The 25561-nt window shown below is 39.2% G+C and overlaps 1 protein-coding gene and 1 long non-coding RNA gene across 6 annotated transcripts in view; both read right to left on the bottom strand.

Moving 5' to 3' along the window:
• The window catches only part of Rbms3 (RNA binding motif single stranded interacting protein 3), a 1321467-nt gene that overhangs the window by 1142260 nt on the left and 153646 nt on the right, over nucleotides 1–25561 (bottom strand). The window lies entirely within an intron of this gene.
• Nucleotides 10141–11999, bottom strand: LOC124087551 (uncharacterized). Its single transcript, XR_006850126.2, has 3 exons — nucleotides 11487–11999; nucleotides 11217–11349; nucleotides 10141–11126 (listed from the first exon to the last, which is right to left on the bottom strand). It is a non-coding gene; the product is annotated as an uncharacterized LOC124087551 (long non-coding RNA).

Raw genomic sequence — 25561 nt, 5'->3', positions numbered from 1 at the left:
CCATGTGGGGAGGTAAATGGGAAATAATTAGCACAGGGATACATATTTATTAAATATGTACTATAAGAACCAGACACTGGACTTGGCATTTTATCTAATTAAATATATAAGTAGATACAATTCATGAATGAACTGGGGAAACTGTTAACCTGAAATTCCCACTGTTCTTACAGTAAGAACTGGATTTACATTGGTGCTTTAATAGACTTTTAAAAGAATAGCTCTGTATGGGAACCACCATTTGGTAAGTGTCCTCTGAATGTTTTGTTTCATTTTTCATAATTCTTGTACAGCTGTCACCCAATCAGTTGTTTCATGGCAGGTGTTTGTTGTTTAGGTCAAGAACATCCTGTGAGTTTGGCTGACATGTTGCTTAAAATTGAGGAAGATTGTGGGGATGGGCAATAATGATTGCCGTCTTGAAATACCTGATGCTCCATCAAGTGAAAGAGAATATGGATTTCTTCCATATAAATAAAATTTTACCCATTCCACTGATATAAAATCGTCCTTGAGCTTTTTTTTTTTTTTTTTTTTTTTTAAGAGAACAGGTTGGAAATTAATTGTCTATGGACCAAATCTGACTTTATATGTATTGTCTAAGAGTTCAAAGACTTGAACCAGTTGTCAATATAAAAGTCAGGAGATGCCATTTGAAACTTCTAAATACTTATTTCCTTGCAAGGAGTCATAACATTGAACTTTTTTTTCCCAAGGAAACAATAAATGGGACCTGAAAAGTAGAAGAACTCTTCTGTTCACCACAGTCCTTTCCACTACCTACCTTCCATTACATTTGTTACAATACTTGAATTTTTAAACTTGAACACTTGGATTCTTTAATACATATATCCTCTGGCAAACCTCTGTTGACCTCTGTTGATCTCCTGAGGTAGACTAGGACCCATGGGTAAACCCAGAGACACACATTTTCACCTGATAATAAGATGAGCTCCCCAGAGATGGCATTGATTTTGGTGTAAGTGCTAATGAGTTCATGGATACAATTTCCAAGGGAAGCTGGACCTCCGCTTGGCAGCAACTCTACAGAAAAAATTTAAGTACTGGACACAAATCCTTAAAAATTCCTTCCCCAAGACTTCAGGAAGCTTGGACTGTGTTCTCTTAAAGTCACAGACTCTTCCTTTTTTTTTGCTCTACCTTAAGTATTAGAATAGGATTGAAGCAAATACACATATACTATGCAAACTAGACTATGACTGATTAACTCCTCCATATTTTATTGCCAGGATGGTTGGAATTATTTTCTTAATCTGAGAAAGATGATATATTCAGCTAATGCCATTCATCATCAAAGCAGGCATCATATCTGACTGCTTAGCTAACAGACGTGAGACTCGGAACATGTCTAAAAGTGCATGCACGAATAAGATCCAAAAGATCAAAGCGGTGCCCAGTAAAAGAAATGACTCACTTTAGAAAATTTATATTGTGTGCCTATTATACACCCACCATTTTTGTAAAAGGGAATAAGAAACTGGCTGTACAAAAAGTTCAAGAGGGAATGCTGACATGGGGCAGGCCAACACCACTGTTTGGTGGGCTTGCTAGAGCATGGTGCTTTTCTGTCATCACAGAAGCTAGTATCTTGAGGAAATAAATTTAAAACTGTTAAATAACCTAGACACTTTGGATTTCCTCTCTTTCTTGAATGCCCCCCTTTTGAAAGTTTATCCATTCCACTGATACAAAATCATCCTTGAGCTTTTTAAGGTTACCCTTTTAAAAAAATAGGATTAATAAGGTCAAAGGTTAGGAATAGTTGATGATCAAAGGGGAAAGAAGTCATAAAAGTGACCTACTTGCTTTTAATCTACCACAGAGAAAAAGATATTTTTGAGACCAAGATGTAAGACCAATCAGCCCACCCAACTTAAAGTGTACAAATAACACTGAAGAGTTAACACCTTGGGATAATAGACTGCCTGCCTCCTTTCTCAGGCCACTGTAACCCCATTCCCAAAGCATTATCCTGCTTCAAAATCCTTTAATCATGCCGCTATGGCTGGAATGACAGTGTATCTTCCAAAATTCATATTCAAATTTAATCTCCAAATTAACAGTGTTGAAAAGTATAGCCTTGGAAGGTGACAGGGAGTCACGTCATTATTAAAGGGTTTGAGGATGAAGGGAACATTCTCTGGCACTTCTGTACCTTCTCCTATGTTAGGGCACAGCAATCCTCCCCTCCAGAGGATGCAACAGCGCCATCTTGAAAATGGAACTCAGGCCCTCATCAGACACCAAACCTGCTAATCCCTTGATCTTGGACTTCCAAGTCTCCAGAACTGTAAATTTCTGTTGTTTATAAATTACCCAATCTAGGGTACTTGGTCATAGCAGCACAAACTACGACAATGCTTAGAATGAAATCCAAACTCTCTTTACAGCCTACAAATCCTAATGATCTAATTTCATCACTCCCATTTCATACAAATTTCATTTATGGCTATACTCTACCCCACTAATCTTTTATCTTGTCCTTAAACATATCTTGTTCATTCCTGTCATGAATTTTCACATATTGTTCTTAAGAACATTTCCCCCAGACCTCTGCTTGGCTATTTCTAATTCTTTAGGTCTCACTTTCAATGTCACCTTTTCAATGGAACTTTTCCCAACTACACGTATCTTGCACCTATAACTCTCTTTAACATCACTGTCTTTTCTTATTAACAGGAATCACAACATATATTAGCTTATTTCTTATCTTTGTTCCTCTTCTAGAGCATAAGTTCCTTGAGAGTCCAGATTCAATATGGCCTCTATGCTTAGCCAAGAAAGGGCCCTCAATATTTGGTAGATTATAAACAGCATTCATTTACCAGGAGTGTCCATCTCGATATTTCCCATATAAGTGTATAAGGAGGTATGAGTTCAGAATCCAACAAATAATGTTCCACACAATCAAAACCACCAGAAATAAGGTCCAAGTCCAAATGGGAAATTCCATCAAGGAATGTAGGTGAAAAGAGATGGAAAGGTAATATTAATTGAGGTGAATCAAACAACGCTCTAGAGGAAAGTGGTTCTTGGGAATCTTTAAAGACCTTTGGATTAAAACCAGCAAAGAAAGGAGGAAATCACCTAATAAAGAATAACTCAAACAAAAGATTAACCTTAAAAATATTTCGAAATTTTTTTAAAGATTGATAATACAACCTCTATAAAGATTTAAAGATTGATATTGAACCAATAGTGTGAGAATGTTCATAAGCAAATAGCAAGAAAAATGAGAAAGTAACTTGGGGCTGTGTGTTGGAAAGTCTGGAATGGCAGATCAAGAATCTGAACATACCTCCGTGTATACTAGAAATTGTAAAGCTTCTAGATCAGGGCAATGATTAGTGACATGATCTTTCAGAAAATTTGTGTTGCAGTGATATTTAAGATGGGTTTGACCTGAACAGAGCCAGAAAATGGGAAAAACTGTTAAAGGGCTATAATAACTTGAAAGGCAGCACCAATTGCCTAAGACAGTGTTTTTCCATAGAAGATAAAATGAAAATTGTCAAATTCAGAGAAACACATTAGAGACTGAACTATGTCAATATGTGCAGTGATAAAAAATTTTAGTGGAGCAAATATGTGACTGATTTTCAGGGGGAAGGGAAATGAAGGAGATGATGATTGAGAAGAGAAAGCTCTGAGTCCTGCTACTGGCAGGTGATCCGACTTGCCTGAAGCTCATCTAGACAGAGATGTCCAACAGGCACCTGGAAGTGAAAATCCAGTCCAGCTGGACCGTGGACTACCTCTTCTAGGGAATTTAAACTATGTAAAAGAATACACTAAAAGAAAAATAGATTAATGACAAAGAAAGAAGACAGAACTTTGATGAACATCTACCCTTCAGGGTCAGACAGAGGAACAACAAAACAAAGGAGCTTTGTCAGATGGTTTCAAAATAGACTGAACACCTGTTTGGTGTGTCAGAAGTTCAGGTTCCTAACAACAGTGTAAATGAATGCATCTGTTTATCTTCCAACACGATTCTTCCTGCAGGATCACAAATGTCTTATTTAATGTCACCCACAACATCCATTCATTATGGCTGTTTATTACTCATCTTGAAGTGACAGCATACCTGGCACTTGCTTAAACAGTTTGGAAGATAGACTTCCTCCTGTAATGAATGTCAGTTAAGGGGAGAGACAAGGTGTGCACTTCAACCTTAAAATAAAATCCAGAGTTTGGATCTGAGTTTAAAGACATAAAAATTCTTTTGTGTAAGTTATTTTCCCCTCTCCTATTTTTTTGGAAGAAATTTCATGCATATTTATCTGTAGTAAAATAATTGTCTTCCATGAATTATGGAATTCTGTTTTTTTTTTCTTTGTATTGAGGCTTATGTAGCTCTCTGCCCTTCAGGCACTGTGTGAGATTAAAGCTGATGAGCAGTCAGATTTGCCAGAGATTGGAATCTAAAAGGTAAAGGTGGACATGGTTGAAAAGGCAAGATTCAAAATCATTCAAATTTTTTAGTTTAAAAACTTATCTTTTTAGAAGTTGCTATTTCTACTTTTTCATACACGATATTCACCTTAACTTAGGTCTTCAAAGTTAAAAATACTAAAAGCTATTCCTACCTATGTTCTTCAGACCAGTCGGCCTCAAGAGTTGGGTCTCACTGCCAGTAACATCAGATACACCTGGAACTTATTAGACACGTAGATTCTCCCATCTCACCCCAGAGTGTGATAAGAAATGAGAAGCAAGGCCCAGCAATCTGCGTTTAATATCCCTTCTTAGTGATTCTGCTTCGAGAACCATTCCTCAGACCAATGGTAAAAATTCAAAGGAATGTTCTATGGCATACAAGACAAAACCCTCAATCCTCAACCTCATGAGTTTGTATCTTTTATAGATGAGAAAACTGATATTTCTGCTTATCCTGTGGCTGTGTTTACTTGGATCTTGTCTTTATCAATAAAAGCATTACAAAATGATCGAATACCTGAAGGTCACTGAGAGAGGAAATGTGACCATGGTTTAAACTAATAATCCAAGGGAGGACAGCGCCGGGAATTTTAAAAAATAAAAATTTAGAACAGTTAGGATTATCAGTACTCATATTAGAAAATATTAATGAAATCTTAAAATGTCTTTCCAGCACTTCAATCATAGTGAAGTATATTATCTTCCATCATATACGTGTAGATAAAACTGATACACAATCCTATTGACAGTCTCTACTGATAGGAAGTAAGACTTTCAAGGAATGAAAATCATAGCTAGTAATAGAGAAAATTCTATATGGGTATAGAACGTCATGTTACTTTTTTAATCAAGGGAATTTCAAGAATATCTCCAGAGAAATGCTGAAAAGACAGTGGAACTAGCTTACTGGGGTACCCACATTGCAATAATTGTAATTATTGTTCATTTGAATAACTTATGTCTATGAGAAGCCTTGAGTCCATAAAGGTACTCATCAATGAAAAAGTAGAAATCATACAGAAAGGTCATTAACAAAAAGTATATTTTTATTACTTAATAAGACTTACTTATTGAACTCTCTAGAGAGTGAAGTATAGATTTCAGTTGCTTTTATTTGATACATTTTAATATATGTAAATTTTCTAAGTAAATAAAGTTGCCATGAATTTTAAGTTGAATAACTCAAGAGAAGTTGAGAACTCTTCTTGGTAGACCACATGAGTTATCAGCTTCCATGATCACTGATAATAGCAGAGAGTCTCTAATGGTTGGTTGGAAGCTGACGCATGAAGGAAGGATCGCAGGAAGAGAATCTACCCAGGCTCACCATTAGATAATGAAAGTTCTAGATGTTTCTATCAAAAATACTAAGAAAATATGGCATCATGAAGTCAAGTCTCATGGTTTGGAATTGAGATTTGATGGAAATGGGAACTCTTGGGGAAGGTTCACATTGCCAGTTAAGACCAAGGCTCCCAAGGACCATTGACATAGCAACTGAACAGTGACTCCCCCAAAAAACAATCAAACAAAAAATAATCTCTAGCCACAAAAAATATTCTTATGATCAAATCAGCTTTGAAAAGATACCATAAGACCCCGTGTGCTAACCAAAAATTAAGTGGCTAATAACTTAGATTCTGCAAAATCAGCAAGTCTGAGACTGCATTTTGAGTCTAGTAAGATTATTGCAAGCCTAGGAAAGTATAAACAATAAAAGCATATAGAACAAGGGGGAAAAGTTCAAAAGTAAAAAAGACATGAATCAAATGTTCTTTAATAGTATAAGTGTAGATATAGAAATCCCATTGTGATGATTTCTATGTATATGTGCACATACATGTGTACAAACATCTCTAGCTTTTAAAGATTGTGGAGCTTCTAAATAAATATTTATAAATATTTAATGAAATATTTAGGAGACTTTGCCTAACTAGTTTGTAGTCTCCTTTTAAATATTTAAAGATGATTTGATTCATAAAGTATGTTTTATCAGTAGCAAAACTACCATTTGAATGTTTAGGAAAAACTCTAAAAAGTAATAAAATTCAAATATGAGCTTTAAAAAGGTGCTAATAGTAGTGTTTTCCCTACATTCTTATGTTCTTAGTCATTCAAAAGCCGAGGAATGATGTCATTCCCTAATGTTTTTCTTAACAGAAATCTTGCCCCTCAACATCTACACAGACATTCAAGGGGGGATCTTTGATTTCTCTTTCACTACCCAGGTAAATACAGAACTGGATGCACACTCCTGTCAACTTAAATTCAGTACAAAGCCTATAAAATAATTTCCACTATCTATTTCAAGTATTTTGAGGAAAGGTGAAATGGATATCTAGCATGATGGAAACTTTGCCCTCAAACACTTCGTGAAAACCATGACGCATCAATATGGCCCAACCCGCAGCACCCGAGCAAAGGGTAAGGAGCAGACTGACACACACTGTGATACCACCTCTCCCGTAAAACAAACATCAAGTCCGTCACTAGGAAGGCCAGAGAGAAACCATGCATCCCTTCCCAACAACAAAAAGGTAAATCCGGCGCATGAGATGGCTGCAACAAAGATTCAGTCACATTTTCTTACTTTACAGGGTTGACATTTTCAATGTTTATCTTGAAAAGCAACAGTGGGTCAGACTGACACACGTTTTAGAGCATCATAACTTCAACCTGGAGAATTGGTTTGAGTTGATAATGACAACAGTAAAAATGAAATCCCGTTTACAAAACTGCCTTGCTAGAGAAAGCAAACCTCTTATGTAACAGCCCTGATCAATGTGTTAGCTACTCCACACGATATTCAATATTCCCACAAAAGTGTCCCGCACAACAAAGGCTCGCAGACAGATTGCATCTTGGAGTCTCCTGTAATGGGATTTGACAAGAGCCAGGCACTTTAGGCAGGCTCAATCAATGTTAATTGAAGCAGAAGTGATTCAAAGACAAATAGGAGTCCTTGAGATCTTTGAGAGGTGAGAGGGGGGCTTGGGATTGTGACTTTCTCCTTTTCCCATTACCCCTTTATATTTAATTACTTGTTCTAGCTGGTGCATTGTAATTTGATTTGGCATCAGGTGACTTTTGCCTGATCTCATAAGTTAGCAGACTCCTTCCTTGAGAGGAAAAATATCTCATAGTTGGTGGTGATGCCTGTTTAACAGGAAGGAAATCCTTCTTGGGCGACTGGATCTCAGGTTTATAAGATCCCTTTTCCTATTCCTAACATAGCAGACTATCTGGAGGAGGTCAAAGGAAGAAACTCTTCAGTCTTGAATGATAACTGCTATATTTTCTTTGGGTGCATTATTTCTCTAAGGGATCAGCACCAAAATTTAGAATTAGCTTAGGCTCCCCCAAGAAGCAAACCCAAAGATGAAAATTTATTTGCCAATTAGCTGCCTCTTGGTGAGGTGATCCTAGGAAACACTGGCGGAGAAGTGAGAATGTAAGACAACGAGAGAAAGGCAGACAGAGGAACTGGATTCTCAATTAATTACTACCAGGGGAACTGGAGTGTTATCTCACTGGGGATCTCAGAGCCAGCATAGAATATGCCCTTGTTGGTCTCCCCAATGGGGTAGTTATACTTCAGCTCTCTTCAATCACTAGTCAAAGGGCTATTGTGGGCTAGGGGAATGAATGCCCCAGCATTTGAGGCCTATAATGTAGAAAGACGCACGAGAGAAATTCTCAGAAGTACAGACAGGGAGCCCATTGCACTGCTACAACCTGGTGACATATGTAGATGACTTTAAACTCTAATGGTCCCTTAAACAAATGCACCATGCCACCACCCTACCAACAAGTTGTTAGAAGGAACTAGGAAAAGTTTCTTTCATTTGGAACTGAATGCCGTCCTTTGATGGGGAAGTCAGGAGCCAAGTAGCCAAGTCAGGAGTCAGTGTGACTTTGTTCAGGAATTGAGTAGTGTTCCTTTTTCAGTCTGCTGTTCTCTCATTGACCCTTCCCTTAGCTCACAGCCAGGACATTCACATCCACCAGAACATCCTCTGGGTAGGATGCACTGGAACCTTAGACTCTTCAATAGAAAGCAGAATTCAGCATCAGGGAGGCCCAACCCAAACTCCATTCAGAAGTTTAATTTGAAACACACTTTTTTAAAAAATATTTACTTTCATATTAATTTGCACTTGGGTAGCATACGTTTGCCGAGAGCCGAGACAGTCAGTGTGGGAAGCATATGGAAGTGGAGCAATAATTACTAATCCCAAATTACAAGTAAAGATGATGAATGCCCAAAGGTCAAGTTCAAAGTTACAAGCAAATAAACAATCCGACTAGGACTGAAGTCCAGGTGAGCAAGCAGCCATGTACAATGGTGAAGATTTGGAGTGAGGCAAACCTGATTTGTCTCAGCTACGGAATTCATCGACTGGGGAGCTAGGCAAGTCACCTGACACTTCAAGTCTCTGTTTCACACAGATAATGGGGATAACGAGTACCCACCTCATGCCACCACTGTAATGACTCAGAAAGGCAGTGCTTGTAAATCCTCAAGTGTCCAGCTTATAGTAAGAATGCAATAATTAGCTTGCTATTGCAAATATTATCACCATTTTAATTACTCCAAAGTAGAAACTTTCTGCTTCATATGTCTGAAAGTCATGGGATCATATCCACAAGACTCTAATGCACACCAAGGCAATCAGATAAAAACTATTTCCCACCACATGAAATGGATTTTCTTTGCACCACATTTTGGTTATCCCAAGATCTCAGGTGTGGTGGTGGAATATGCCAGGAATCTCTCAAGGGTGTTTTCTACTAAAGAGCCAGGTACAGTCTGATGAGGCCCTGAATGGGGTGAATCCTGAACAGTGAATGAGCCCTCCTTGCCATATTTAGAGGGAGATTAACCTGCCCTTGAATGGCATAGACCGATGGTGCAAACAGGTGGGAAAGGCAGAGTGTCAGTTATCTAAGTCACCTGTGGTGAGGGATGCTGTCATCTCTGAGGGAAGAATGACATATGCCCTATCCCACAGGAGGAATTAGGGACTTGAGGTATATGACTGGTGACGAAGGCAAGGAACAGATGATTCCCCTTCTGTCCATTGAATCCTTGCACTTCCTTTCAATGACTCTAAGCAAGAAGGCCTGAGAAGCTACTCAGAGGTTACTCAGTTCTCAAAGGCCAACTGTAAGTAATTAAGTTCATTGAGTTCTTTATTAACAATGAAGTAACCACTTTTGATTGTGAACATATGAGGATGTGGCAATATTCAATGCATAAAGTATCTTCCATGTGATGCCCTTTATAGGCACTTGTCACCATTACTCTAGTAAATGCCATTCTTCTCATTTTTCAAATGAGGAAATTGAGGCTGAGAGAGCTTAAGACTTGCCCTGCAGTCTGAAACAAATGGGGACTCTAGAATTATAGAAGGATGGCACATGGCAGCCACCACTAGAAATTATGCCACAATTAGCAGATTTCTAGAGTTGACCATGATAGGAAGAGAAGGTGACCACACGATTCAGATCTTGTATGTAGACAACAGATAGCTCTAGTGCCATTTGCAAAGGAGCAATAATGCTGGTCCCAGATGAGACCTCTGGCAGGTCTACCACTTGAAGGTCTACACTGGATATTCTTTCAAAACTACTAAGGACACAGATTTGCAGGAAATTGACAGAGACCTTGTTGCTGAGTCAACTGAAGTTTCTTTATTTCGAGGTAGGCACAGTTACAAGACAAAGTCAGAAATACCACAATTTCCATCCACCCATCCACAGAAGCATGCATTGTTCTTTAACTCCTCCAATGCAGGTAGATCCACAGAGACCCTGCAACACGGGTGATGAGGTCAGTCAATCTCCAGTTCCGGTGTTGTCTTAGAAAATGGCATTTCAAAACCACCCAAAATTGACTAGCTAACGTTCAGGATATTTGAAGTTACTTTTTATACTTATAATTTCTTTGCCATTCTAGCTGCAGGATCAGAGAGGAATTAAATTTCAACCTATGAAGTGTATGTTCCTTTGTAGTGTAACATTTCTATCAAATAGTGTGCAAGAGCCCCAGGTATAATGTATGTTTGATTATATTTCAACTCCAAGTGGTACCACATTGAGATTTCTTCAGTAGCTAAGCAAATAGGACTCGGGTCATTACCCGAATCCAAACTTAAAAAAAAAAAAAAAAAAAAACAGAAAGAAAATGTATTTTTAATCTAAGGATCAGTGCCATACAAATCAAACTACATAGCCCCATTTACTAGTTAACCTGGGACTGCAATTCAGAAACTCCCTAGGAACAGAATTGGTTCATAAACAAGGCTAATTTCAGCACAGAATTATACCTTTTAAAGCAATTCCTTTTTACAACTCCCTGGGTCAAGAAAAGAAAAAGACAGGGGAGAAAAAAAAAAAAGAAGTAATAAAAAGCCAACCAGTCAAAGTCATCCAGAATTGTGTTACGCAGGCAATGACAACGGAAAAACAGTCCAATTCAGAACTGTCACTCAGAGGACTTTGGGTCTGGAGGCACATTGGGTGTGATGCCACTCAAGGTGTCTCTGGGCTCTCACTGCTGTACTTCTGTCCTGGGACCCAACAGCACCTTCCTCACTGTCCTTCAGGAGTTCCCCAGGATACCTGAGAAGGTGGTCCAGCCTCTCTCAGGCCAAGAAGTGGACCTGTGGAAGGACACAATGTAAAAGCCCATTAGGCATCTGATAACTAAAAGGGAGATGGAGTCCAGGGGCCCAGGGCAGATGGATCCTCACCTCTTCCCAGCTTGCTTCTTGCTGTCTCTCCAGAAGGGTGGCATGATGCCTTGGCAGAGCTGGTGGTTTGGGATCTCGAAGATCTTGTAGTGAACTCACTGTAGTATCCATCACCTTGCCGTCCATGCTATTTCTGTTGACAAGAGCATAAAATAAATACGCTGCATCAATGGTCTCTGGAATCTTGAGGAGGAGACAACAGGGCAACACGGACACACAGAAAGGAGGGAAGGGAAGACAAGAGAATAAAACTCAGAATGGATACTCTACCTGCCACCTTTCCCTGGGATTCCCCTAGGCAGTCGTATCCTGGACTGGAGGCTTGAGGTGATTTCTAAGACCTCCCAGAGGTCTCAAAGGTCTGAAAGGTCAGGAGGCATCAGTCCACTCCCATGCGGGCACCTGAACTCAAAACTCAGCTCCTTGAGAACCTCAGCCAGCCTCGCCCCAACTCTCCTGAGTGGATCCTGGCACTGAAATACTACATAACAGAGAGCAAAATGCAGTTGAAAATTAGCAGGAAGTCCTCCTTGTTCCTTTGCCCTGGGGTGGGAGTCAGGGAGAGGCCAGGGGCATGGGGAAGGGTGGGTATTCACCTCGCGATCTCCCCTTGAGTTGTTTGCATGTTCAAGTCATCCCCCTCTTGCCTTCCAACCAAGCACAAAAAGCTCTAGCAGATTCCTTCAATCCTATGGCCCATGCCCTTCGATTCAATCTAGTATTGCTTCTTGACTCCCAGCAGAAAGAGCTCCAGGCCTGGTACATGAGACTCCTGGCTCCATCTATGACCCTCTTTTCCCCCAATGCATGGAAAGCCCAGCACTTCCTCTCTGCCCTTCACTGCACCCACCTCCCTGGAACAGAGGGTGGATACCTCACAGTGGAGAACCCAGACTGGCATCATCAGAGATGAAGCACTACCCCGAGGGGCACAGAAAAAAGGGCATTCAGAGATACTTATCCACCCAAACCCAGTCACCAGGGTCTTGCACTAGGTACAGCCTGGTATAAGTGGTCTGTCCTAGATACACATAATAAAACAAGTGCCTTAGAGGGAGAGCATTAAAAGCTGGGGTCATGGCTCAGTGGTAGAGCACTTGCCTAGCACATGTGAGGCACTGGGTTTGATGCTCAGCACCACATGAAAATAAATAAATGTGTGTGTGTGTGTATATATATATATATTTATATATATATATATATTTTTATATATATATATATATATATATATATATATATATATATATATAAAGCAGTAATAAAACAGAGTCAATCTGCATTTTATGATGACCATTCACTAGCAGTTTTAAACAAGGTTGGTGACAAAACACTGCTTCCCACCCAGGCAGATCCTCTTCTTGGTTCACCTCTGGTAAGATGAGGAATCCATTAGTATTAGTGCTTCTCACTTTTCCTGGATTCTTCAAACCCACTGGCCAACAAACATCCTACTCACTTTCAACCACCAGTTCTAATGCTCCTTATTCCTCAAAGCCTCTCATGACCCAATTGGCTAGGAGGATCCTTTCTTCCTCTTAACCCCTAAGGCAATTTGTCTACATTCTTTGACTTATACTCTGCATTTAAATATGCAAATATGTTATCTTCCCTCTTAACAGACATCAAGAGAGGATAGGCGATTGGAAATCAGGCCTAGGTTAGAGTCTCAATGCTCACCCTGAAATAGTTTTGCAACGCTGGGCTAGCTATTCGGATGCTTTAGCTTGTTTTCACATGTATAAATGGGAGAATACCACCTCTCTCTCAATGCTGCTGCATTCAATTAGATAATGCATAGCACATATCTAGCCTGAGAGAACATGTTGTCTACAGTTAATATGTTTCTGTACTCCTCGGCCTTAAGGGAAGATCCTTCCTTATTCTTTTATCATTGTCCTCTCCTTCCCACTCCTGCAAGGACTTATCAAGAAAAAAACAACAACAAAAATATGTGAATGGAATTGAAAATAAAAGTATAGAATACCTAGGACAAAAGTTTCTTCAAAGGATGACAGAATATTTGCTAAGTCCTTAAGTCAGAACCTAGTACATGGTATATGTTGTAAAAATATGTGCTAAACAAAATAATCTTGTGAGTTAATGTAAGACTTCTTACATCCACAGAGCAATCCAAATTTAAATTATCAAGATACTCTTTCCCTTGCTTGATACTCCTTTTTGCCTTCCCTAGAGATGGGCAATGCTAATGTCACAGCTAATGTTAATGTTAGAACCGAGAGATCCTTTCTCCCTTTAGGGAACATGTCTCAAAAACTCAACGTCCAGGTCCAAGGCTCATAACTTTACCACTCACATGAACCCAATTGAGGAACTGCCCCAACTACCCTATTTTACAGATGCAGCAATTGAGACGTGGAGACATTAAACAACTAGCAAGCTGCAGCACTAGGTTAGGAAATTGGGATTTGGAGTCATGCTCTAATTCACTGTGGAGTTACTGCAGAACCTTCTATGACGATGGAAATGTCCTTTGCTATCTAATATGGTGGTCACTAATCACCTATAGCTATGGAGCTCTCCAAAGGAAGCTATTTCTGACTAGGGAATCAGATTTGAAATTTTAGTGAATTTAAACAACCTTGCGTCTAGTGGCTACAATACTGGACAAGTTTATTCCATCTTAGAGATCTCTTCCCTCAGGCCCCTAGCTTTGCTGTTAGAAATGATAGGATCCACCATAAAGGTAAGGTCACAGATTATTTCGGGGTGGGGGGGGGAGCATGGTATGCTAATAATGAAACCTAAGAGCACAGGTTTTGGAGTGGGATATGTCAAGTTTGAAATTCAAGTCTTATTGTGGCCTGGCTGTGTCTACAGCTTATTAGTCAACCTTCCTATGTATCAATCTCTTTTCTGTTAAGGAGGCATGAGAATATTTCTAGGTTCAATGAGACCATCAAGTAATGCAGTGTCTGCAATAGAGGGCTTAGCACAAGCTTGGTACAATTTAAGGTGAAGCTGTATAACATAAACACATAACTTATGTGAATTCCTCTCCCTATGCTTTTGAGCACGCAGAAGAGATGGGGAGAAAGTAATAATATAAGCCATCGGGGGAGAAGCTTTTTAATCTGTATTCAACTCCATGCCTACGTATATCACAGAGTGAGCATGAGATGAACGACAAAAAATCTGTTTCCCATTGCAGTATGCTCTCATATAGTGTATGATTCTAGTGTTTGTATGTGATTTTCCCCTACTGCGCTGACTTAACCACCCCTCACCCCACAGCCAAATAAGGATCCTTAGTGTTATTCCCTTCAGAACCAAGGGCTATACACAGAGTACTGCTATGATGATTATTATTTTTTTTTTAAAAATGTTTTTTCACTGTAGATGGACACAATACCTTTATTTATTTTTATTTGGTGCTGAGGATTGAACCCGGGGCCTCACACATGCTGGGAAAGCACTTACCTACTGAGCCACAACCCATCCCTGCTATGTTTATTTTATAACTGAGTAGCAAGTCTCCTTATATCAGCCAGCCCATATATATATATCTATATATAGTTTTTGTTTTTGTTATTGCTCTCACATGCACATGCCCCACATCCTCCTCCCTCCCTCCCTTCTCATGCACATGCATGCTGCCTCTTTTTGGCAGGGGAGGTCCAATACTGGAAATTGAACTCAGGGCCTTGCACATGCTAGGAAAGTGCTGTATCACTAAACTACATCCCTAGCAACACCTTAATGTTTTAGAAATATTGTGAGACAGGATCTAAGTTGCCCAGGCTGGCCTCAAACTTGTGATCCACTTGCCTCAGACTCCTGAGCAGCTGAGATTATAGGCATGCACCACTGTGCCCAGTTACCAATTCTTTATATTAATTTCTTCTGTTGAAGTAACTGGCACAGTTTATTTCCTGAATGGACCCATCCTGATCCCCCTTTCTCCTCCCTAGTCCATAGATGCAACTATGTTACTGACTACATAAGAAAACAAACCACTGTCATAGTTCTGCTCTACTTTTGTTTTACCAGATAAAATCTGTCTGAACATCAGCATATCCTGACATGTCTGTTCTAGACCTTCTCTGCCTTGCATCTAAATACACGATGGGATAAAAGGAATGAAACACATCTGATTATGTGATTGGATATATCAAAGAGTAATCAACCATGGAAGTGCCTTCTCAGGCAGCTCATTCCTGGGCACATCTTCCAGGACAGCTGAAAGTCTGATAAAACACATGGACATTTCCATTAACAAAGACTGACACACTTAAGTCCTTGCAGGGGGCACTTGCTAAAGCTCAAGGTACAGGCCTTCTGAAACAATACCTTAACAACAGGTATCAGATAAACAAGAGCCTTCTGCAATGTTTTAGCCTTTGACAGTCTTAAATGTCCCATCTGCCAGTTTTTTAGAGAAGATGCATACATATAATACAATGCATGATATTATATCAGATCCACCTGAGAGTGGATGACGACTCCCAGCCCCATCTCCACAACGCTGTCTTATCTCATACAAACAGGAGACAATAGGGCAAAATCTCCAGTGTTGAGGGTCCCTGCCTACCTCTTGCACTTGCTTGACTTGAAGGAAGGGCAGGTTGAGCCATTGCATCTCTGTCACGTTCAGGTCTCATTCTTTGGAAATGAATCCTGCCACCAAATTTCATGCCACAAAAAAAGTGACTCTGCACCCACCCGCTGCCCCCAGTAGGATCCTGAGACATGTCTAGTGGACTACTGGGTATCCCAACTCAGGGAAACCAACACAACCTAGATCCTTGCATCCCAAATTATTGCCCTTCTTTGGTCTGCCTCAGCTGGTAGCCTTGACCTTCTTATCTAATGTCATACTCCTTAGAGGAATTACATAAAGAATCCTAATTCTGTTTTGAATGTCATCCATAACTATTTGCAGGTCTCCACAGTGGTTTCCACTAAATGAAAATCCCCTCTCCTTTTCTTTCCAAACCAGTGTTAGCATTAATATCAGCACAAGTAGCAGAGGCTGTCTGACCCTCAGTCAAATCTCTCGGGGTCTACCAAGGCCAACTTCCAACTGCCAAAAACTATCTCTTCTCATGAGGGATTTTTCCAGAAACTACTCTGAGTATGGCAGTCCAGGAATATCTGAAATTAACTTGTCCTGAGAGGAGTCTTCAACCAGTGACTGACATTTGGGGGCATAATTCTGAGGCATATGCTATAAATTGTTTCCCAGAATTTCCTCTGAGGCTTGAGTTCCAGCTGTCCCCATAGTTGACTGGCTCAATGTCACATCCTTTCTGGCTGCTTTTCCTATCTTCCTATTTCCTTTCCCCTATCATTGTTCCCCAAATAAACTCACTCTCAAATCCTTATCTTGGGGTCACTTTTGGGAAACCACTAAAACAGTAAAAAACTACCATTTTCTAACTCCAGTGACTTTCAAAAATGCTTTATGTACATGTATATGTAGGAATACATAAATATGTATTTCCAAGCTATGTTAATTATATTAATTTTTTTAGCTTTTAATCATTCAACAATATTTATTTTTTATTTGTTTCAATTAGTTACACATGACAGTATAATTTATAATAACTACATACTATGCTGCTGACATTTGAGTTTTCATGTATTTTGCTGTGCGCCAGTTCCGTGTCTCCCCTAAGCTGGTAAGATGTTCAGAGGCCAGGAGTGCATCACCTCCTTCTACAATTTCCCACGATGCCTGCTGTGACACTTTGCAGAGTGAATATTCATTCAATAAGGGCTGACAGACAGAAGGCCACAGAGGTTAGCTCTGTTTGTCCCGTGGGCTTGTCAAGGGTGAGAAAGCTCTTCAGAGAAAGAAATTATGTTGTTTTCAATGCTTTGAAGGATGAACCTGGAAGCCCAGAATGGAAAATGGACCTGAGAGAGGGCACCAAGTCAGATCCAAATGGCACATGCTATGCCCTGCAGGCCACGGGATATGAGCTGCTGCGTAATCAGATATGTTCTCTTAGCTTGTTTATGAGTGAGAGACCCGTCAGAGGAAAACAGATATATGAGCTATATAGGACAATTCGAGACCATCCCTGGGAGACCTTTTCTGAGAACCCTGGGCCTTTGTTGCCCATCAGTAGCTATTTGCCTTATCAATCACCTCAACGTGCACCACAGAACTGGGTACCAATAGGTGAGACCCAAAGCAGGTAAAGAGGAGATCCTTTATCAACTATACTTCAAAGCGAAAGTTTGGTGGGATATTTAACAGATGTAGACAATGATGCACACTATTTCTAATGATCGTAAACATGCTATATTTGCTTTGGCTCTCATTTACCTCCTGCACCAAGAGGACCATATAGCCTTCCCACTTCCCTATTTCTTTTCCTAACTAGAAAGGGAAGAAAAAAAGAAGCTGGATTCTCAGACATGCTAGACCTAGAATCTTTATTAACTAGCTCCCCCAGGACACAAAGATTTTAAAGGACCTTCTGAATCAAACAAAGGTGAAATGACACTCAGGGCTGAGTATTTTGTTGCATTATTTCTAAGCCTTTTACAACTGACAATCAAGATAAGATATTGATTAAACAGATTACTGTGCATCCTCAACTTGGCTGCTAACAGAGTTCACTGTCATATAGTTTCAGCCCTTCCTGGTGGAGTCTGAAGTCTCAAGAGCAAATGGTCACCGGGGATGTCACACACTCAGCACTTAGCAGAGACCTTGTCATGGCTTCCAGAGCAGGAGGCAGGCCTGCTTGCAAACTGCAGGCCCCAGGAGCCATGGGATCCTCAGAGAACATTTCTAAGGCTTTGTTTGAGGAAAGCACACCAACCTACAGCTTTATATAAATCCTGCTGATTGAGGGAGCTTTAGATTCTATAGAAACTTTCTAAAAATAATTCTGATTTGAATAGAAAGTCCAGTCCTTTACAGAGCCCAGATTGTTGTTTTTTTTTTTTTCCTTGTCATATGGGAACTTGAAGAGGCCACAACAATGACAAGCAGACAGAACAATCCGTAATTCATCCAGAAATGAATTGCCAACAGAATTACAAACAGCTGTCACACTGGCCAGGAAAAAAAGCCAGAATTAAGAAGAGCATGGAAGAGAGACACAATGACAACCAGAGAACTCTAGGCACCAAATACAAAGGCACCCAAAACATGCCCATGATCTTCCTCTAACACCTGTACGTAGAAATCGCTTTATCTGACCATTATATTAACCTCCTTTGGAAATGATCCACATAACATGTTGAAAACGGACAAGACAGCGAGAGCAACCAAGTTTCAGTGAAGTATTTACTGAATGAGCTTGTCCACTCAAAAGGGTTCACTTCAGTGAAAGATGCTGGGAAAACTGCAAATCTGTACGTAGTAAAATGAATTTGAACCTGCACAAAACTCAAAGTGGATCAAGGACCTAGGCATGAGACCAGAGGTCCTGTGTCTACTAGAAAAATGTAGGCCCATCTCTGGATCATGTCAGCCTAGGAACTGACTTCCTCAATAAGATGCCTAAAGCCCAAGCAGTAAAATCAGGAATCAATAAATGGGATGGTACCAAACTACAAAGCTTCTTCACAGCAAAGGAAACAATCAAGAATATGAACAGAAAGCTGACAGAATGGGAGAAAACCTTTGCCACCTGTGCCTCAAAGCATTATTCTCCATAATATATAAAGAACTCAAAAATCTTAAGACACACACACATACACACACACAAAAACAAACAAAAACACAAATAACCCAATCAATAAATAGGCAAAGGAACTGAACAGGCACTTCACAGAAGAAATACAATCAATCAACAAATATCTGAAAAAAAAAATGTTCAACATCTCTAGCAATTAGAGAAATGCAAATTAAAACCACAAGATTCCATCTCACTCCAGTCAGAATGGCAATTATCAAGAACACAAGCTATAATAAATGTTGGCGAGGATGTGGGGAGAAAGTTCACTCATACATTACTGGTGGGACTGCAAATTGGTGCAACTACTCTGGAAAAAAGAGTATGGAGATTCCTCAGAAAACTTGGAATGGAACCACCATTTGATCCAGTTATCCCACTTCATGTTATATACTGAAAGGACTTAAAATCAGCACACTACAGTGACACAGCCACATCAGTGTTTATACCGGCTCAATTCACAACAGTCAAGCTATGGAAACAACATAGGTCTCCAATAGATGAATGGATAAATAAAATGCACTGTATATGTACACAATAGACTATTACTCAGCCATAAAGAAGAATGAAATTATGTCATTTGCTGATATATGGATGGAACTAGAGAATATCACACTAAGTGAAATAAGCCAGATCCCCAAAACCAAAGGCTGAATATTCTGATATATGGATGCTAACCTGCCAACAAGGGAGGGTGAAAAGGGGAAGAATAGAAGTCCATTGGATTAGACAAAGGGAGGGGAGATGAATAGAAAATACAGTAGAATTAATGGGACACAACTTTCCTAGTCTTGTGTATGAATACACAATCAGGGTAAATTCATATCATGCACAACCACAGGAATAGATCCTAATTAGAATGACTTATATTCTGTGTGTGTACAATATGCCAAAATAGATTCTATCATGTATATCTAAAAGAATTTTTAAAAAATGATTTAGCCCACTTTTTCCCTCCCCCATTGGTGCATTATATTTGTGCATGACAGCGTGATTCATTGTTACATATTCATACATGTACACAATAAAACACGATTCGCTCAATATCATTCCCCAGTATTTCCCTTTTCCCTCTTCTCCTCCCTCCCTTCAATTTTCATGAGATTTTCCCCACCTTTCTCTTCCTTTTTCTTCCACATATAAGAGAAAACATAAAACCCTCGACTCTTGAGTTTGTTGGTTTTTTGTTTTTTTTTTTTGACATAGGGTTCTCAAGTTTCATCCTCCTTTCTGAAAATGACATAATTTCACTCTTTTATGGCAGAAACTCCACTGTGTATAGACACCACATTTTTTTGATCCATTCATAGACACCCTGGCTATTCCATAGTTTGGCTATTGTGAATTGTACTGCTATAAACATGGAGATTATATATATACACACATACATACATACACACATATATCACTGTAGTAGGATGATTTGAATTCTTTAGGATAAATACAGAGGAGTGGTATATCTGGGTCATATGGTGGTTCCCTGCCTAGTCTCTTGAGGTACCTCGATGCTGGTTTCCACAGTTTCATACTAATTTACAATCCCATCAACAGTGTAAAAGGATTCCTTTCCCTCCACATTCTCTCTAGGATTCATTACTGTTTGTATTCTTGATGACTGCCATTCTGACTGGTATGAGATGAAATCTCAGTGTAGTTGCGATTTGCATTTCCCTAATTGTTTAGTTCATTTATTTAGGGGAGAAATCTATAGCTAAGATTTTTCACATACATGAAAGAAATGCACTATCAATGGAATATGTATCTTAAATACCTTCAAAGCCATGTCCACTCAAAGAGAATCATGGCAAAAGGGAATAAGAAAACATATCCCATTAAGCTCATTCTTTCTCTGGGTTATTACATACATGCATGTCAATACAGCATGAAAATGATGTCTCATGCTGCCAATTATTTACCCACACATGAATAAACTTCGGTACTTTCTTAAAAGTCATATTACAAACATTTCACGCTATCCCAAATTTTGCTTAAGTTTGTATTGACTTTTTCATCAGCCTTTTAACAAGCTATAAAATTAAAATTGCCAAAATAGTCTTATTAATATCTAATATTAAAAGAATACCTTATCTAAAGTCAATTCTAAAGCTGTTCAGTCTCCACTCCTAAGGCAATTTAACATCTCCTTAGTTTCTTACCAATTCTTTTTATTCACTCCCCCCAACAAAACGCATTGTGATAATCTCTGGGTGTCATTAATCAGAAAAGAACAAGGGAATATTTTTAATGTTGATCATTTTTATGTTGCTGATAATACTTTGAAGAAAATGGAATGTCCTGTATCAACATTTTTGTACCCACACCGGATTTTGGTAACTAAAGTATACACACCCTGGAAGCCAGAGTCTCTTCATTATGCATGCTCCTTTTACAAGTTCCATAATGCTTGGCAGAGGTCTAGACACTAAGTAAAGGTGACTGTTTTTTGAATAAAAAATTTGATGCTTACTGTAATAGAAAATACCTTGAAGGAGTGCCAAACCAGAATTATACATCCCCAGGCTTCTGGAGAAAATTCCAGATAAGTGTTCATGATCAAGGTGATACTAGTAAGTCATGTGAAGGGCTTCCATCCCCCATCCCCTATTTACTCTTCTCCTAATTTACCTGCAGCCTGTTGGTGAAGTTGGGAGTGAGGCAAGAAAGAAATTTTAAGACAATCTTACTCAAGTGACTTCTAGCATTCTCTTCTCTTAGCTCCCTTTTCTATTAAAAAAAAAAAAGAGTTCTGAATAAGGTCTTAAATGAAAAGAAAAAGTGATTTCATGTAAAGTGATTTAATATGCAATTTATTGATGTCAATGCTACAAGGTTTTCCCAGATGGTCACAATGGGAAACGAGGCTCTAGGAAGGCTCTCTGGTCGACCCACAGGACAAGGCACAGAACAGATGCCACGTCTCTTAAGCTTGGCCCTTTGCATTCTGCAGTTGACAGGAAAAGGTTGAAATGAAACTGTCTTAGCTGGTGAATGCTGGGAGTAGAGCTGGTTGTGACTTGACTGGGAAAAGCACCCAGGAAATAAGAGGGGATTTTATTGATTACTGAGATGTATCTGTGAAATATTATGGGTACTTCTACAGGCAACTTTCAACAATTACAGCTTTCAATTGCTTCATCTATAAAGTGGGATTCCTAAGTGTTTCAATTGCATTGAGAAATGAGGTACTTTCAATTGTTCTCGTCCACTGGCGCCATCTATCACAAAGTCCCTTTTGCTATAGCCCAACAAAGGTTATGAAGGTCAGAAACCAAAATGGGCTCAAGTGAAGTGTTTGCATCCAAGTCTATACCAGTAACTTTCCAATCTATCATTCGTTCCAAAGCTATGACCCAGAGGAAACAAGTTCCCAGGCAGAAAGTGAATATAAACAGAGTTCACATCTGCCTGTGTGTGGCCTACCCAGACACAAACAGATTACTCAACCAGGGCAAACACACGAGGTGCCAGCATCAAACCCGAATGGTGACAGGGCCAATTATGACTCGGCTCGCCTTCCTGAATCTGAAATGACACTTGTGTTGGAGAAACACTCTGTCAGTAAAAGCCTTGGGAGAGAGAAGCCACGTCACTAGGACTCTCATTCCCGTAGATGTCATGGGGAAGAAGCCAAGCAGGATGACCTACTTTTCCACATCGCACTGAAAACTTTCAAATTCCTTGATTTTGAAGGAGTAGACCTCTTTAATTCAGAAGTCGCACAAAAGTCCTGGCGGTAACTCAGGCCAATAAAGACAGCTGGGTGAACACCGTGTAAAACTCTGAAAGCCTGTGACTCTTTTCTAGTCATCATTTGCCATGAGGCTCTGAGGCCCAGAGATGCCAGATCTTCTTATGTTTCAAGAGAAGCCAAAACTCTAGGTTATTTATGGGGTGCTTGCTGACATTAAAATGTTGGCAACCACAAAATTTTTTAATTACTGTGCAAGCAAATAAGACACATCTATGGGCCAGATTTAGCTTGCAATTTGCCAAATTCCTAGGTTTCTTCTATAGATAAAATCATACATGCAGAAAATGTAAGGTTTCAGTGGTTTTTATGTAAGCAAGATACAGAGGAAGAACATCAGCCTTGAGGTTTAGAAACCTGTGTATTTTTCCTGGATCTCCCATGTTCTCACAGGGTAAGCAGGGATAAATTGTCTGGTTCCTGGTGTCTCCCCTTCCTCCTAATCACAGGTAGACCCAAGGTTGCTGTGTGGGATACATCAAAGTAGTCCAAGATACGTGAAAAGCATTCCATGCACCGCCTTGATATGTCACCAGGGTTCACGCTGTCTCTCTCTGTTCCCCCAGCTGAACATTTGGGACAAAAATTTTCCCTCAGAAGAGCTGTTGTTTGAATTAAGTGGGGTAATACAACGAAGTGCTTAGCATAGTGCCTGACAGAGGATAAGTGCCCAAGAAGCCTTTGCTGTTACTTTTTGTGACCAAGAAACAGACTTTTAAACCATAGATTTTTTTTTTCAGACATTCACACAGATGCAAAGATAAGGAGTTTATCTGAGGCTCTGCTCGTGTGTAGCAAAGACAGAAACAAGAAATAGGTTTTCTCACTCCCAACTAGAAAACTTTTCCAGAAAATTTTAGTTTCTGCTAAATTCTTGGCTCACAAAGTGCTGTTACTCCGTCATGGTCTCATCAATATATACAAAATGAACCCATAGGCCAATGTCATTTTTGTCATTGTTAATGACTGATGAAGTTGAAATGGCTGTTTTAATTTATTAAGAAAGGGAAGAAATAGGGTGAAATTGTTTTCTAGTACATAAAATTCAAAGAATAGTGGTTTTTTTTTTTTTTTTTGGAGAATTCCAAGTATAAACTGTTTTTTAAACCTACTATATGAAATGGCCTGCATTCCAATTCACTGTGTAAAATTAGAATTTTTTTCTCTTGTCTATGACAGTTCTGAAACCAACATCCCTCATAATCACAGGTAATATGTTTAAGGTCTGCAGAAAAAGAATGTTACCCTATTTAGGTGGAGAAAGTTATCCCAAGCCCCTGTTTAGATAAACAGGGTTATGTACATCAACACTGTCAAGGTTTAACAGGAACCCAACACTATCTTGAATGAAAGCAAAACTGCAGAAAATATTTAAAATACAAGGTAAGGCAAAATATTTTTTTTAAATCAACAAGATTGAAAACTTCTAAAACATGCAGTTCTTTCTAAAGACAGACTTGAAAGTAGGGCCCTATTCATTAAAACTTGTTGATTGCCTACTCTCTCATTCATCTGTACTCCGTATCTTTGGTATTTTCAATTCCTCATCTTTTGTATCCCTGTGGAATCTAATGGTCTCAAAACTCCCCTTCTTTCCTTTCAAGTTCTCATCCAGGCTCCAGGACCATCACGTTCAGATGGTCTCTCCAGAAAGTCTACATGGCACATGAACAATGTTACCAGCCCCAGAGCAGGCTCTTGGAGACCCAGGAAGAATCTTGTTCCTTTTATCAGAATGTCTCCTCATTCTGCTTCTTCTGTTACCTGAGTTAATTAATATAACCTAGGGGTCATCCATGGACCTCAACCTATTCAGGCCAATGCATTTTTACTTCCATCTAGATAGGTCCTTACTACGCTTCCAAACTGCAGTGCTAATAGGCATAAAAGTAAAGTCTTCAAGTCTTGCTTCAAGTGAACTTTGCTAGTTACTTAACCTCAATTCTATAGAATAAATCTCTGACAGTCTGCCTCATCCAGTTGGCTTTCACTGGTATTAAGTATATATCAATATATTTAATATATAACATTTATAATATGTAAATACTATTTAAAATATAAATAAATGCATATTATAATATATGCTTATATAATATATACATATATATTTCTTCACCTCTTTGCTTAACAGTCTAAGCTCCTTAAAAGACAAGAGTGAGTGAGTGTGTGTGTGTGTGTGTGTGTGTGTGTGTGTAAACTTTATATATATAAATTTCTGTCTGGCCATCATTTTAAAACACTTTAACCTCTTATAAAAATCTTCTCAGTGCTCTCATGAAAAGCCCAAATTGTAACTTCCTTGCCCTTTCAGTTGGTTATGCAACTAGAATATAAAGCTGGTTAGAACTCACATCCATCTCGCTTGGCAGATTTATCAGGAGCCTACTGAAGATATTAACATATGAGCTGGTTAAAGTGTGACTGATTCATTTCCATCACAGGTAATGGAGATGAAAAGGAACCTGTCAAATTGGAGGCCTATTCATCTGCCCAAGGAGAGTGTTCAATTAAAATAATTATTTATGTATTTTCTGTGGAGCCTCCAAACTTTATTCCTCCTATTTCCTTGAGAGTGTGGCAACTGGCAGAGAGCATGTCCATTTTTGTAGGTGAAGCACACAGGAACTCAAAGAACAGCCCTGTGTCCCTCAGAATCTGGAGATCTGTCCCCTGAGCTCAGACAATGGAGCCTGGCGTTTAGGCCACAGATGTCAGGATAAAGTTTATTTGGCGGGTCTATATGTTCCTAATCAGAGTGTAAAGAGCTCATTAGAATGAAGTTTACTGTCATTTTATAGGCCTGGCTTTGTAGAATGAAGCTTTTCATTTCTTCCTAATACTGTGTTTACAATTCAGATATTCAGTTGCAAACCGAGCAAGAGTCACTTAAAATAATGTCATCCATGAAGCCATTGTTAAGTAGCAGAATAATTCCACTCAGG

This window comes from Marmota monax, unplaced genomic scaffold, assembly GCF_021218885.2.
Source record: "Marmota monax isolate L192 unplaced genomic scaffold, Marmota_monax_Labrador192_F-V1.1 WCK01_AAM20220418_F8-fsc00021, whole genome shotgun sequence".
In the NCBI taxonomy this organism is placed as follows: Eukaryota; Metazoa; Chordata; class Mammalia; order Rodentia; family Sciuridae; genus Marmota; species Marmota monax.
The sequence above is the reverse complement of the archived record's forward strand: the minus strand, read 5'-3'. Positions and strand labels throughout refer to the sequence as shown.